The sequence below is a fragment of the Crocuta crocuta genome, unplaced genomic scaffold (assembly GCF_008692635.1).
Source record: "Crocuta crocuta isolate KB4526 unplaced genomic scaffold, BGI_CrCroc_1.0 scaffold24, whole genome shotgun sequence".
NCBI classification, from domain to species: Eukaryota; Metazoa; Chordata; class Mammalia; order Carnivora; family Hyaenidae; genus Crocuta; species Crocuta crocuta.
The window spans coordinates 5808979-5824393 of record NW_027530974.1 but is presented as its reverse complement, the minus strand read 5'-3'; the positions used below and the strand labels follow the sequence as shown (position 1 = coordinate 5824393).

Below are 15415 nucleotides of genomic sequence, written 5' to 3'. Positions count from 1 at the left end.
CTTATGCAACACAACCACTTAATAAGTATTAATCAAAGATGATCATAATCAGCTCATAAAAAATACTAAAGAAAAACATAATATGTAAAACAAAACTGTAAAAAATACCATTTATAATAGTCTCAAAGATTTCAAGGTTGCTAGGAATATATATTGTATGTATTTCTGTATGTATATAGAAAATTTTATAGTTTTATAAAGAAAATTATTAAATTTTCTTGGGACATAAAGGATATAAATATAGACAAATAGTGTTTATGCACTTATATAATGCTTGCTATGTGCTTTACACATATTATATGCAACACATTTAATTATTTAAACCTCTCAATTTCCCAGTAAGGTAGGTACAAGGATGATCCCTATTAACAAATAAGGAAATTAAAGTACATCAAGGTTAAATACATTCTCCAGGGTCGTTCAGCTGATGAAGAGAAGAGCCAGGATCAGAACCTCAGGAAGTTGGGTACCTTCCTTTTAAAGACTCTGCACACTGCCTTTCAACATGGCAGACTCCCTATTGTAAACATGTCAGTTCCCCCCCGCCCCCAAATTGGTCTACAGATTCAGCACAGTCCTAATAAAAACCCCAAAAGGTTCTCTTAGGGAATTTGTGCTGTTTCTAAAATTTATGTAGAAGGGCATAAAGCCAAGAACACTGAGACATGCTTGAAGAAGAATGAGTTGGAAGAACTTGCCCTCCCAAACGTCATGATTCACTCTAGGCAGTGAGAATAAGGATTGTACAGAGCTGGATCAAGCATTTACAGGAACCAATGGAATAGAACAGAGGGCACAGAAACTGACACCACACAATTGGCCACTGGGAATATAACACAGGTAGTATTCCAGATTATGTGAGAAAGACTGGGCACTTCAATAAGTAACTGGACAACCAAGTAGTCATTTAGACAAAAAATAAAATAGACCCCTACCTTACAACATTCACAAAAATAAGTTTCAGATAAATAAAATATAATAAAAGCCCATGTGAAAGGCAAAACTCCCAAGAATAAAAGAGGATCTTTATGAACCTAGGATAGGGAACAACTTGTTAAAGATACAAAAGCATTGACCACAAAGAAATCAATTGATCAGTCCAACAGTATTGAAATTAAAGAGTTTGTGCACCTTCAAAGGTATCATAAACAGACTAAAAAAAGAAAAGTCACAAAGCAATCAGATATTTGCCACACATATAATTGACAAAAGATTCGTAACCAGAGGATATATATGAGTCCTACAAATCAGTATCAAATCAATAACAAAAAGGCAATCCATAGAAAAATGGGCAAAATGTTTAAAGCACTTGAGAAAAACAGCATCCAAATGGCCAATAAACCTTATTACTAATCAGGCAAAAGCAAATTAAAACCACAATGAGACATTTCATGTTCACCAGATTGGCAAAAATTAAAAAGTCTAGTAATATCAAGTTTTGGTGAAGATGTAAAGGAATAAGAACTCTCACTGTTACAGGGAGTACAAATTGGGACAAACACTTTAGAAAACGGTTTGGAATTACAGCATAAAGTTAAAAATACAAACAGCCTACAAACCAAAAATCCACCTCTAACATGCACCCTAGAAAAACTTGCACAACTGTATTAAGAGTTACATACACATATAAGAATATCCTCGACAGCCTTTTTCATAAGAGCCAAGAGCTGAAAGAAGTTCAAATGTCCATCAACAGTAGAGAAATGCTTCACTGTAGTACATAGAAATACCAAACAATGAAAATGTACAAATCATAGCTATATGCATCAACATGGCTAAGACTTGCAATCCCATTGTTAACAAAAATATACAAGTAAAAAGCAATATATACCAAACACTTGTAAAACCCAGTAATCCTCTTTTAAGGATACCTACATAATTGTGAACTTCCCATGGAAAGAAGAAGAAGGCGGTTTTAAAGTAGATTTCTAAGGCAATGTTCTATTTCTTAATCTGGATGGGGGTTACATGTGCCCAGTTGTTCATTATTCTTTAAACCACATATATCTATTTTCTACACTATTCTGAATGTATACCGAATTTCATTATTTCTGATTATCCTCTTAAGAAAGTCCAATTCATGGGGCACCTGGGTGGTTCAGTCGGTTGAGTGTCCAACTGGTTCATCACGTTCTCAAGGTTCATGAGTTCCAACCCCGCACTGGGCTCATTGCTGTCAGTTCGGAGTCCTCTTTGGATCCTCTGTCCCCACCTCTCTCTGCCCCTCCTCCTCTTGCACTCTCGGTCTCAAAAATAAATAAACATTTAAAAGAAAGAAAGAAAGTGCAATTCCTCTTCCTTCATAGGAAAGTGGTTTGCTTTTCAAAAAGAAAAGCACATCACATACTTTCAAATTTAAAAATTCAAAGATATACTTCAGAAGATAATCTATAGAAGACAGCAAGAATGTGCAATTACAAGGAACCCTAAATAAGAGTAACAGACAGCTCACAAAAATCTGATTTTACTACCATTTTTATAAAAGTTAGAAGACAAAGCCTGGTTATTCACATAGATGTTGAGTTGCATTATTACACTCTAGGGAAATGACCATAAAAATAATTAGAAAAGAGGTAAGAAATGCACAGCAAAGCAAATACCTGATGTTTTAGTCACATTTTATTTTTTAAATTTTTTAAATGTTTGTTTATTTTGAGGGAGAAAGAGAGAGAGAGAGAGACAGAGCATGAGTGGGGGAGGGGCAGAGAGCGAGGGAGACAGAATCTGAAGCAGGTTCCAGGCTCTGAGCTGTCAGCACAGAGTCCGATGTGGGGCTCAAACCACAAACCGTGAGATCATGACCTGAGCTGAAGTCGGATGCTTAACCAACTGAGCCACCCAGGCGTCCCTGTTTTAGTCACATTTTAAAGACCCGCTGTAAGACTGAAATATAGCAACACAGCAATACTTTTTAACATTGCTTTTATATTTCTTCATCTTCTGCCTTAAAACAGAATCAAGAACATATACCCAGACCTAAGACTTTCCACCCTGACGGCAACTAGGTACAAGAATTATACAGAAAGTACAAATTATTTCCCCTAATGTCTGACCTCACACTCTGACAGCAGATAGATTTCTGGTCAGCCAGAGCTTTCTGAAAATGGTTCTGCATTTGTTTTGACTGGGAGGCCACTTAAATCTTACCCACTTGTTTAGCTGCATGAATTGAAACAAAATGTTTGCTGGCAAAACAAACATGAGTTTTAAAATTCTCCACTTGGGCTGCTGGATAAAACACTTGTTTACTGAAACAAATGTTTTATTTGGAAAATGCCTGCCAGTGTGGACATATTCCAAAGAATACACCATGGTGTACTATGATGGTGATGTCTCACCCTTGATAGAAGCTGGCATTGTAGGGTAACTTCACAAAGGTTAACCTTTGAACTTTTGAGAATAGAACCACAATGGGAAAACCAATCTGTTAAAAAAAAAAAAAATCAACCCCTAAGGTTTAAAATGCTCTTACTGGTTCATTAAATAGGCTGGTTCAATCCTCCCAAAGCTAATCTCTTTAAAATCAAGTTTATAAATATAATAATAATAATAATAATAATAGAGCCAAATCTCACCCTTTAGATTTATTCTATGCCTTCTGGCTCTCCCATGTGACATGACATGAAAAACCATTTCTATCTCTTAATAAGATACACGAGGACCCTGAAAGGCACTAGTGGTGAGCAGCGGGTGTTATATATGTGTTGAATCACTAAATTGTACACCTGAAACTACTACTACACTATATCTTGACCAACTGGAATTTAAATAAAAACTTAAAAAAAAAAAAAAGAAATGTCATTATTAATCACAAAATAGGATTAAGCATAAGGCAAGTCTAACTTGAAATCCATCCCCGGAGATTTACTTTCTAAAGTACCAAAGGGAACAATCCTGAAAGACAGCCTTGGGACCTTGTGTTTACTTTCATATGAAGGCTCCAGTAAACACATTACCTTTGGCCAAATAAGACTCACACCAATAAAACTTGGGGATTTTTATCAATAGTGGGGCTCCTGGGTGGCTCAGTAAGCATCCAACTCTTAGTTTCTGCTCAGGTCATGATCTCACGGTTTCATGAGTTCAAGCTCAGTGTCAGGCTCTGTGATGGCAGCATGGAACCTGCTTGGGATTCTCACTCTTCCTCTCTCTCTCTGCCCCTCCCCCAATCTCTCTCTCTCTCAAAATAAATAAACTTAAAAAAATTTTCTTAAAATAATCTTTATCAATAGTTAGGCAATAAGAAATAAAATGGATCATTGTTATAGATTATAATAATGGTCTCCAAACTTTTAAAAAGCACATCCTCCATCTTAAAAAAACATTTTGCAGATATCCAAGTATATGCATATTTTTACACATCAACTATATACTACTATTAGACCTCATAAAACAAGTACAAAAATGGACAATGCAAAGAATGTAACAGACATTTCTCCTACGAAGACATACAGCTGGCCAACAAGCACATAAAAAGATGCTTAACATCATTAGTCATCAGGAATGCGAAAATCAAAGTCATGGGATACCACTTTATATCCCCCAGCATGGCTGTAATGAAACAACATTTCTCAAAAAGTAAAACAACAAGGGCTGCAAAGACGTGGAGGAACTAGAACCCTCGTACAGTGTTAGTGGGAAAGCAAAACTGGTGAAGCCACTGTGGAAAACAGCCCAGCAGTTCCTCAAACCACGTTAAGCTTGGAGTTACCACATGAGTAATTCTCCTCCTAGATATATACCCAAAAGAAGTGAAAACAAAGATTTGAACTGATACTTGTATATCCGTGCTCGGAGCAATATTGTTCAAAGTAGCCAAAGTGTGGAAACAACCCAGAGGACCATCAACAGATGGATAAACAAAATGCAGTATATGCAGATAGTGGAATATTACTGAGCCATGAAAAGGAACGAAGTACTGACACATGCTACAATATGGACGAACTTTGAAAACATGTTAAATGAAATGAACCAGACCCAAAAGGACATACAGTAGTCCCCCCTTATCTGTAGGGAATACGTTCCAAGAACCGCAGCGGATGCCCAAAAGCACAGATAGTATTGAACCCTGTATATACTAGGTTTTTCCCATACATACACATATGTATGATAAAGTTTAATTTGTAAGGTAGGCACTGTCAGAGATTAACAACAAACTAATAAAAAAATAGAAAAACTAAAACAATATTCTGTGAATGTGATCTCTCTCTCTCTCTCTCAACATAGCTTATGGTACGTAACTCACCCTGCTTCCTCTTACAATGGTAGGAGATGATAAAATGCCTATGTGATGAAAGGAAGTGAGGTGTATGACGTAGGCACTGTGATGTTGCTTTAGGCTGCTATTGACCTTCTGAGGCTATGTCAGAAGGAGGATCATTTGCTTCTGGACCCTGGTTGATCACAGGTAACAGGAACCATAGAAAGTAAAATCATGGATAAGGGGAAGACTACTGAGTACTGTATGATTCCACCCACACAGAATATCTAGAATGGGCATAAAAGACAGAGAGTAGATGAGAGGGTCAAGAGGGACTTGGGAAGTTCCTGCCTAATGGGTATGTGGTTTCTGTTTGGGGTGATGAAGAATTTTGGAAATAGGGTACTGTGAATGTAATTAATGCCACTGAAGTGTACACTTAGAAATGACTACAAGAGCAAATTTTATGCTGCATCTATTTTACCACAATTTAAAGTAAAAAAAAGGACAAGCTAAAAATACAATAGAGGTTTTAATATGTTCTTGTCACATTGTAGTGGGTCACTCTACACACAACAGGTCCTGGTGGCAAGTGGGGGAGGGGGCTTCCAAAACCAAATCAGGAATTATGAATTGGATTAGACATGTAGTAGAAAAAATACTGGGGAGGTAATAGGGTCTGAGTTTTGGTAATGTCTCCAACTCAGAAAGAATTTTATCTTTAATTCCAAAGGAAAGGGGACCCCATTCTGTAACCTTTCCTTAGAACTAAATACAGATCATCTGAGTTCTTGCCATACCTCCCACCACAGACCAGGAAAACCCTCTTCACGCCCACTACAAAGTGTTCATTAGAATGCCAGCTCGCTCACTGCAAGGGCAAGGCACTGCCTTACAAAACAGACTGGTGTGCTTTTTCAGTCATTTTATGGTCTCAGGTAAGACCCAGGTCCAACTGAAAATGCTCCTTTTCAAAGCTGTTCTCAAAGTCATTTTCATCACTTTTCCCCCCTCAGGCTCACAAGCATCAATCACGGGGAAAAGTGACGGGAAATAATAAAAAGATTAACAGCTCAACATCAAGAAGCACCTATACTGCCTATGCGGAAAAGTGTCAAATATGAGGCTGGCCGACGACCAAGGTAATCAAGAGTAAAATACACATGAGTTTGAGGCCTAGGTTGACATTTCGGGAGGCAGAAGGCTCTGTTAAACACAGAAATGACAAAGCACAGGGGCACAGCTATAGAACAATCTACTTCCGTACCAACACACAGTACAGAAATTTCCTGCACACGCCATCACAGAATTTCACTGTAAAACAGGTCAGTAGACGGTTGGATTGCTTGATCTTAAAAGCCGAAGTATTTTTCAAGTAAAATCTAAGAACTTAGCTTCATAAAAAAAGTCAAAAAAATGTATGAGACTCCCAGGACCACCTGAACTTGCATTTTCTATGGATTTGTCATGCAGAAATATGAATCACTTGCCACTTTCTCTTGGCAATTAGTTGAAATTCATGACTACGCTGTGCTGGAAAGGGCAACCATCTTCTAAAATTACAACATGAGACAGTTGATTCAAGTATGTATATAAAGTCTGCTTCTAAATAGAATTCAGTATATTATACTGGGTGAGTGTGTGTATGTGCGTGTGTATACGTACTCGTGAGCAGGATTGTAAAAATGTAGGCATTCGAAGTTCTTGGGGAAATTCTAAATTGCATATGCCCAGTATGCTATCAACAGAAGCCCTTCCATTGGTAATTAAGTTCCTACCATGATTTGTGAGTTTGAGCCCCACGCTGGGCTCTGTGCTGACAGCCTGGAGCCTGCTTAGGATTCTGTGTCTCTCTCGCTCTGTGTCCCTCTCCTGCTCACACTCTGTCTTGTTCTCTCTCAAAAATAAATAAAAACATTAAAAAAAATTTTTAAGAAGTTTCTACCATGAAATCTTGGCTTTTAAAAGATGAATCATCCAAACACAGAGAAATATACATATCATAAATATTCTGGTTTAAAAGCATTCCATTTAAAAAAGAAAAAGCATTCAGTTTTGGGGTGCTTGGGTGGCTCAGTCGGTTAAGCACCCAACTTTGGCTCAGGTCATGATCTCACAGTTTGTGAGGTAGAGCCCTGCATTGGACTCTTGTATTGACAGAGTGGAACCTGCTTGGGATACTCTATCTCCCTCTCTCTTCTCCCCTCCCCAGCTTGTGCTCTCTCTCAAAAATAAACATTATAAAAAATAAAAAAATAATAAAAGTATTCAGTTTTATGAAAACACAAATTCAAAAAGATCTATGCACCCCTATGTTTATTGCCGTATTATTTACAACGGCCTTCTTATGAAAACCACCTAAGAGTCCACTGATAAATGAATGGATACGGAAGATGTGGTAGCTTGCTTGGTGGGTCAGTGGTAGAATTCTCAAGATGTGGTATACATATATGATGGAATATTACTCAGCCATAAAAAATAATGAGATCTTTTCATTTGCAACAACATGGCTGGACCTGGAGGGTACTATGCTAAGTGAGATAAGTCAGACAGAAAAAGACAAATATCACTTGATTATACTTATACGTGAAAAAAATAAAGGAGCAAAGAAACAAGATACTAAATACAGAGAACTAAATTGGTGGTTGCCAGAGGGGAGGGATGGGGGGATGAGGGGAAAAGGTGAAGGAGATTAAGAGGTACAAACTTTCAGATATAAAGTAAAGAAGTCAGGGGGATGAAAAGTACAGCATGAGGAACACAGTCAATAATATTGTAATAATATTGCATGGTAACAGATGATAATTATACTTACCATGATGAGCATAAAATGATGTACAGAATTGTCTAATCACTATGTTGTACACCTGAAATGAACATAATATTGTATGTCAGCTATAGTTCAATTTTTTAAAAAACGATTTTAAAAAAGACATTCAGTTTTAGTTCCAGGGCTGATATTATTTCAAAACTCTTTTCTCAAGGCCCTCTCACATGCTATATTAAAAAAAGTTGCCAAACTGGTTTTAACACATCTTCTCAGGACCGATAGGCAAAAGTTTACGAAAGCAGTTTTGAATAAGAAAACTCAGAAAGATTCTATATGTTTTCTCCAAGTTGGCAGCATGTTTTAAATGGGCTGTTAAATAAGCTGTACAAATTTCCAAAACCAAGAGAGACGTGAAGGCACTTTTCCTTTGGTAGGACATGAACACATGGCTCCTTGGGAACCACAGCTGACAATCTGTTGGACTGCCTCGCTCCAAACCTGTTTTGTGGGTATTATGAATGACTGAGTGCCAACAGTAAGGGGTTGTGAAAAAAAAAGTGTTCTAATGTAAAAAAAAAAAAAAAAGAACTGCAATAGATTTGGGTTAACCAAGAACTCTGACAAATGGCAACAATGTTTCCAAGCTTTCTTGAGAATCTTACTTAATTACTTAACCTTAAAAATGGTTTCCTTTCATGCCATGGTCATTTACCTGATAATAAATTCACAGATTCTTGCTCATTTAGAAATATTTTTGGTTGTGGGGCACCTGGGTGGTTCAGTCGGTTAAGTGTCTAAGTGTCTGACTTTGGCTCAGGTCATGATCTCTCAGTTCGTGGGTTTGAACCCGGCGTGGGACTCTGTGCTGACAGCTCAGAGCCTGAAGCCTCCCTCTTACCCTGCTCCTCCCTTGCTTGTGCTCTGTCTCTGTCTGTCTGTCTGTCTCTCTCTCAAAAGTAAACATTAAAAAATTTTATTTAAAAAAATAATTTCTTTGGTCGATATTCACGTTTACATAAATCGTTAAGATTTCACTAGAAAAAAAAAATAGAACAGTAGCAAGTATTACCTGCCCCTCCCTGTACATCAAGGGAATATCTCCACAGAGTATGAAAAAAACAAACTCTGGAAACTCTCAGCAATTGCATAAATGAAATTCTGTTAAGTTCACATTTGACTGAGCACATTATCTTATTCTACTCTTTTTGTTTTAAATTTATTTCTGAAAGAGAGAGAGAGAGAGAGAGAGAGAGAGACTCTCAGGCAGGCTCTACACTGTCAGTGCAGAGCCCGACTTGAACCATGAGATCGTGACCTGAGCTGAAATCAAGAGTTGGACGCTTAACAGACTGAGCCATCCAGGCGCCCCCTCCCCTATTAATTTTGATCATTAGTTTCTGCCTACCAGTCCACCAGACATGTAATAACATCTGAAGGTGAATTTTTCTCTTTACAGCTTATAAACAAGGAAAAGGAAGGGCAGGCAAACAATCATTTGTAGCCAGACAACAATTTGAAGCAGTGGGTTAACTAAAAGCTGGCTGTGGCAGAATGTTTGCTACTGCTCAAGGGGACAGAGATTTGTTTTTCTGACAATAAAGAAGTAAACAGATACTTGGATAAGCAGGTATTGTTTGAAAAAGGTGTTAACAGTAGTCACCTTTTAGAAATCCAACTGTAAATTTCTGTCTACTTATTTCTCCCGAGGATATGTGGTTATAGAGCCCACAAGCTTGCCCGCCTTGCCTCTGACTCTCGAAAAAGATCAAACAGTCTCCTTCTGAAGATACTGCCAAACACCGCACCCTGGGTCTGCGTATCCAAAGGTACAGGAAGTGGTCTGCCCAGGGCATCATCTTCAGCAGGCTAGGATGGACAGAATGTGAGTCACTCCACATCATGCCCGAATTCCCTTCCTACCCAGCAGGGCAGACGACTTCCATCTCTGCTTCCAAATTGGTGCTAAATTTGGAAGGCAGCAGGTCATCTGGGTAAAAACAACTTCAAGCACTGCCTCTCCATGGCCGTCCGTTAGGAACAAACGGAACACATGAAAAGTAGGAACTCTTGCTCTCCCAATGGGAGATCTCAGAACTGGTAGAACAAACTGGCTAAGGTATTGGTGCCCCCAAAGGAATCCATACCAGAGTGGCCTGTAAAGCTTATTAAAAATATAGACTTGCCAGCTCAGGAGATTGTGATTCTATGTCTATGGCCCCTTAATCTGATGAGCCAGGTTCAGGAGACATTGAGTGAAACCACTTAAGCTAGAACAGTGCAGGATGAGTAGATGGGTTCTAACTAAAGGCCCAGGAATGACTCCTTTGTTGTGCTTTATGAGGGAGGAAGAGAATTTTGAAAAGTTCATATATATATTCATATATATATATATATAAAATTCGAATTGTGCATGTTCCCTCACGCTGATCCTTTGGCCACCAAGTTCAAACTGAGGAGTTCATTCCACACCTGTGGCTCTGGACAATAATCACCCACTTCTGTGTGGATGACTCATATCACTACCTCTGGCCAAGACTCATTCATGTTCCCTAAACCCAGCTACCAATCACAGCTTCTGATTCCATTTTCTCAAATCAACTCTTCAATTTATCTAGAACAATGGCTTCCTGTTCCAATTTCTGCTGATAGTACCACCTCTCATGGCTTCCAGATTCAAATTCTTATCCACTGCCCTCCACATCCATATACTATAATTGATACCATACATGTCAAGCCCCCCTTGGATCCCTGCAATAGTCACTCGCCTAAACCCCCGCTCCAATCTAAGTCACAAGATTAACTTTCCCCAAATGCAATTGTGACACACACTTCCCTTACTCAGGATCCTGTCGTAATTCCCCACCACCTGTAGATAAAGTCCTTCCACTTAACTTGGCCAGGCATTCATGGTCACTAATTGGTCCGTCCCTAACCTATCATTCAAATGACCAATTTCACATTTGATCCATCTCCTGTCCCAAAACTGATCTATTCTAATCCCCACATGTGCCCTACAACTTCCTGCCTCTTGGCTTATCTCATTTCTACCACTTTTTCTTTCTGGCTGTAAACATTGTGTACATCCTTTAAGGCCTAAGTTCAAATTCTACCAACTCCCTCTGGAGCACTTCCTGATGGGTGCCACCGGAAGGCTACAGTCCCAGAACACACCCAGCACATCAGAGCCTTTCCTAAGTAAGGGTGTGCCCTCTCTCCTTCACTGTCTCTCAGGCTCTCTGCTCTCTGGCCCCCTCCCCAGCACGCAAGCTCCTAGGGCACTTTAAGATTCCCCTCTCACTGACAATCATATCCTGGTTGTCTGGCAATGTCTCCCTAGGAAGCACAAATCTTTAATTCTTATAGAGAACCAATTCAGGTTCCCTGCTAACATTTTAGAGAACAAATAGAAGAAGAAGAAAAAATGTTTAATCTCTCATTCTATTTCTCAACTCCTGGCACCTTTCATCTAGGAATCCATCCATCCATCCTCTCTTTTTATGCATAATGAACATATTTTTACTTAACTCCTGAACAGTTAAATTTCTTGTATTTGTCATCTAGCTACAGCCCCCAGCTTAATTAACCACAGATTTCACTTTTAGGAACATGGGCATGGTTCTGTGTCATCTCCAAAGTGCTTCACACAGTTCTATACACAAAATTGTTGGCAAAAATGTTTCAAGCGTATGTTCATTCAAAAAATATTGGGTGGGTGGAGCAGTGGCTGTGAGTACATGGTTACAAATACATTGCCCAAAACAATCTATGTGAAAACCTGCTACATATAGATGATTTCTTGAAAATTGCCCCCAAATCTATGTAACAAATATTTTAAATACACAAGGATAAATCACAATATTAAGGATCCTGTTGTTGATCTTTTCTTAACAGGTAGTCACTCCTTAATTGAAGTTGTTTTGTAAATCCGATTTACAACTAAAACGAAGACCACCCTACATGTAAATGTTTCATGAACTCAGATGAAATTTGGGGAGTGGGGGAATAAGGAAGTGTTCATTTTTTACTTAAAATTACAATTTCTATGGCAACAATTCTGGTTTGAACCCAGGTTTTACAGTTGTTTGGGTTTTTTTTAATGTTTATTTTATTTTTGGAAGAGAGAGAGACAGCATGAACAAGGGAAGGGCAGAGAAGAGGGAGACACAGAATCCAAAGCAGGCTCCAGGCTCTAAGCTGTGAGCACAGAACGGAACATGGGGCTCGAACTCACAAACAGGGAGATCAGGACCTAAGCTGAAGTCAGCTTAACCAACTGAGCCACTCAGGTGCCCCGAACCAAGGTTTTAAAGTCTAATTATCTCACACAGAAGGAAGCCATGCTCCTTAAGAAAGTAGCAAAATCTAAAATCGTGAAAGTGTTCATTTTTTTCCAAGTGTCCAGAAAACTATTGTGTAACTCTGCTTTTTACATCTAGAACACAAGACAGCCCAATGTATGGGATTTGTCAGCTTCCAACACATTTGTTCCACAGTCTGGGCCAACACCAGAAGTGAGAATAAAGACTTTTGCCAGTTGAACTGAAGATCCTTTATGTAAAAAGTAGTGTAAAAAATCCAAAGAAGACTAATTGTTATTATTATTCCCATTTTACTAGTGAGACAACTCAGTGAAGTTAAAAAAAAAAAAGTAAACTGGAAATGATCAGATGCCCACAAAAGTTTTCATTACAAACTAACCTCTTCTTTAACCTATGTAGAATATGATTTAATTTACAAAAATTCAATGTGCTTTCTATGAATACACACTCTTTAATGCAAAGTACATGTCAATTTTGGTTACTTCATCTAGGATGGCCTTGGAAACAAACAATGACTCCTAAGGCAGCTTTTCCGAGAACTCTGAAGATCTCTGTAGAGGATAACAGATCCCTTTTTCGTTCCTGAATAAAACTCCAGCTGCTGCACCTTTTCTTCTGAGTTTGTGGTATCAGGGGTCTTTGAGCCTCAGCTCTACAGCCCTGATCCATCCTCTGCGACTAAGGTCCACTGAACAAAACCAGAAAGAAAAATGGGACAGAACTCCAGAAGGGTGCCTCAAGGAGAGATTTGAGCTGCAAAGCACACAATTTGCAGTCTCTTCCTTTATTATTCTTTCCCCCTTAACTCGAGTGTCTCCAGGATTCAAGCCCAAAGCCCATCACTTTTAAATCTGGATTCCTCCCTCCCCTAATCACATGCTCGGGGTGTGAGGTGCCAGTGTGCTCAGGAGGAAACTCACTGGGCTGCTATCACTTCTTCTGCTTTGAGAAGGGCTGGGTTTTGGGGGTTTTTTTTTTCTTCTTCTTCTTCCTTTTAATAAAGGCCTTTTCATGTTTGTTTCTCAAGCCTTCCCCAAATACAAAACTGTCACTGTCCTTTACTCTTTCCACCTCTACGGGATCAGCTTCAAACCTTTGTATCAACTAAGTCCGTGTCTGTTAAGAACTTTGGTGAATTTATGACAGCCCAGGGCCTACACTTGGGAGACTCAAACTCTAAAGCAAAAACGTCTTATGCATGATCTCTGAAACAGTAAAAACACAACCATGAAAGACGGCAGAAACCCACCTCTTCTCCAGCTTTCCTTTCATGTTCTGGTTCAGTAATAAGAAAAGTTAATCCACCCCCTAGTGCCACGACAGCCTCGTCCTGGTCAGGCTCACCTAGAACATTCATTGCATCATTGCATCCAAGCCAAACTCGGTTACTGAGGCAACTAAGTTTTTCTTCCCAAAGGGTCACAGGGAAACACATCCCTCGGGATCCCCTGGTAACCGTCCACCGATAATGCTGGGGAACCACAACAGCAAAAGACTCGCTTTCCAAGGCTGGCGCTGGCCGCCTCCGCCGGCAACGGGGGAGGGGGGGTTCTGCGTGGGGGTGCGCAGCGTCCAGTTACATTCCTGACCCACTTTCGCATCCCCTCCCTCCCCCTCCTCCTCCCCCTTCTCCTCCTCCTCCTGCCCGGCAGGCAGCGAAGGCACCAGCGCTCCGCAGAGCCACTCGCAAGCCCTCCCTAAGCCGCCGCGGGCGGGGTGCACCGGGCGTCGGGCTCTGCGGGGGACCCGNCCCCTCCCTCCCCCCCTTCCCCCCCCCCGCCGAGCGGGGAGGTGGGGTGCGTCCGCCCCCAGCCCGACTCTGCTGGAAACCTGGGCTCCTCGCGGGCGCCGGGAGGGGATGCTGAAGAGTCCGGGCCGGGGCCGCAGGGGCGAGGGCAGGTAGCGGGTGGTGACGGGTGGGTGTGTGTTCAGAGCCGCCGAGTCCAGGAAGGGGGCGGGAAGCTGCCTTCTCAGCTGCAACTTCTGAGCGTGCAAAGCAACTCAGCAACTTTGCCTGCGCCGCGCCCCTCCCCCGCGCCGCCGGGCTGGGCCGGGGGCTGTGCTGCGCTCGGGGGCCCCGGCGCCAGGCCCAGTGGGGAACAGATTTGGGGTGCGGGCGAGCCCAGGCTGGCGGGGAGCGAGGGGAGGGGTTGTGAGGGCCGGGACCGCAGAAGTGGCACANCCAGGCGAGTGTGAAGGTGACCCGGGCCTCCTGGGGTCATCGGCTGTTTGCTCCGGGCCGGTCCTGCCAGCCCGGAGAGCCTGGGGAAAGCCCCAGATTCGCGTCCAGAAAGATAGATTCGCCAAGTTAAGACATTCAGAAGCGTCGGGGGGCGGGACTGGGGAGCTAAACTTAGGCGTGAGGGGGAAGATGGGGTACCTTGGCCAGACTGGGGAGGTACAGGCTGTCCCCGAACTCATGCCCACACCCCATCAGCCGTCAGATTGGCAGGATGGTGAAGGATGTAAGCGGGTTGTTGGGGCCAGGCCTGTGCACTGAGGCATGCGGGGTGGGGGGGCGGTGCCGAAGAGCCCGGGCCATCCACCCGCACCCTTTCCCTGAAGCAGATTTATGAGTCCCTCCAACCTTCTCATACTTCATCTGACTCACTGTAGAGTTACTGATGCTTTACGTCCCAGTCTAGCCTGTAAAGTGCTAGGGATGTTAATGGTGGTGTTGTGAAGTTGAGTCACTGCAGGGTGTGTGGGTTACTTCAAGTGAAAGTAAACTACCTGAGCTGAGGAGCCCGTCAATGGGCTGAATGATTTAATTACATGCCATCTTAATTTAAAGAGATTTACATGCTCATTGAGGACAGCTGGACAGTTACATTCTGATATGCACCTGGCAAGTTTTAACTGAACGAGGTCTATTTCACTCTTAAAACGGGTTACCAGTATTTCCTTTTTTTTTTAACTTCACAATTCTTACCCTTAATAAGAAAGGATAGTCTTTTACCTGCTTCCTCTGATATAACTGTGAAAACCGTAGGCCAGAGCATGTTTTCCAGAGAACACTGGAGCTTTGGTATGGCCACGGTGATGTTTGCAAAAAAAAGGTTCTGTGGTCATATACCACATCTCATTGGTCCTGAGATGCACGTGTTTTTGAATTTTAACATCTCT

The 15415-nt window shown here is 41.2% G+C and overlaps 1 long non-coding RNA gene across 1 annotated transcript; it reads right to left on the bottom strand.

The window, feature by feature from the left end:
* Positions 1–259: 259 nt before the first annotated feature.
* On the bottom strand, positions 260–14245 carry LOC144236372 (uncharacterized). Its single transcript, XR_013336498.1, has 4 exons — positions 14120–14245; positions 13539–13633; positions 8016–8067; positions 260–2246 (listed from the first exon to the last, which is right to left on the bottom strand). It is a non-coding gene; the product is annotated as an uncharacterized LOC144236372 (long non-coding RNA).
* Positions 14246–15415: the final 1170 nt, after the last annotated feature.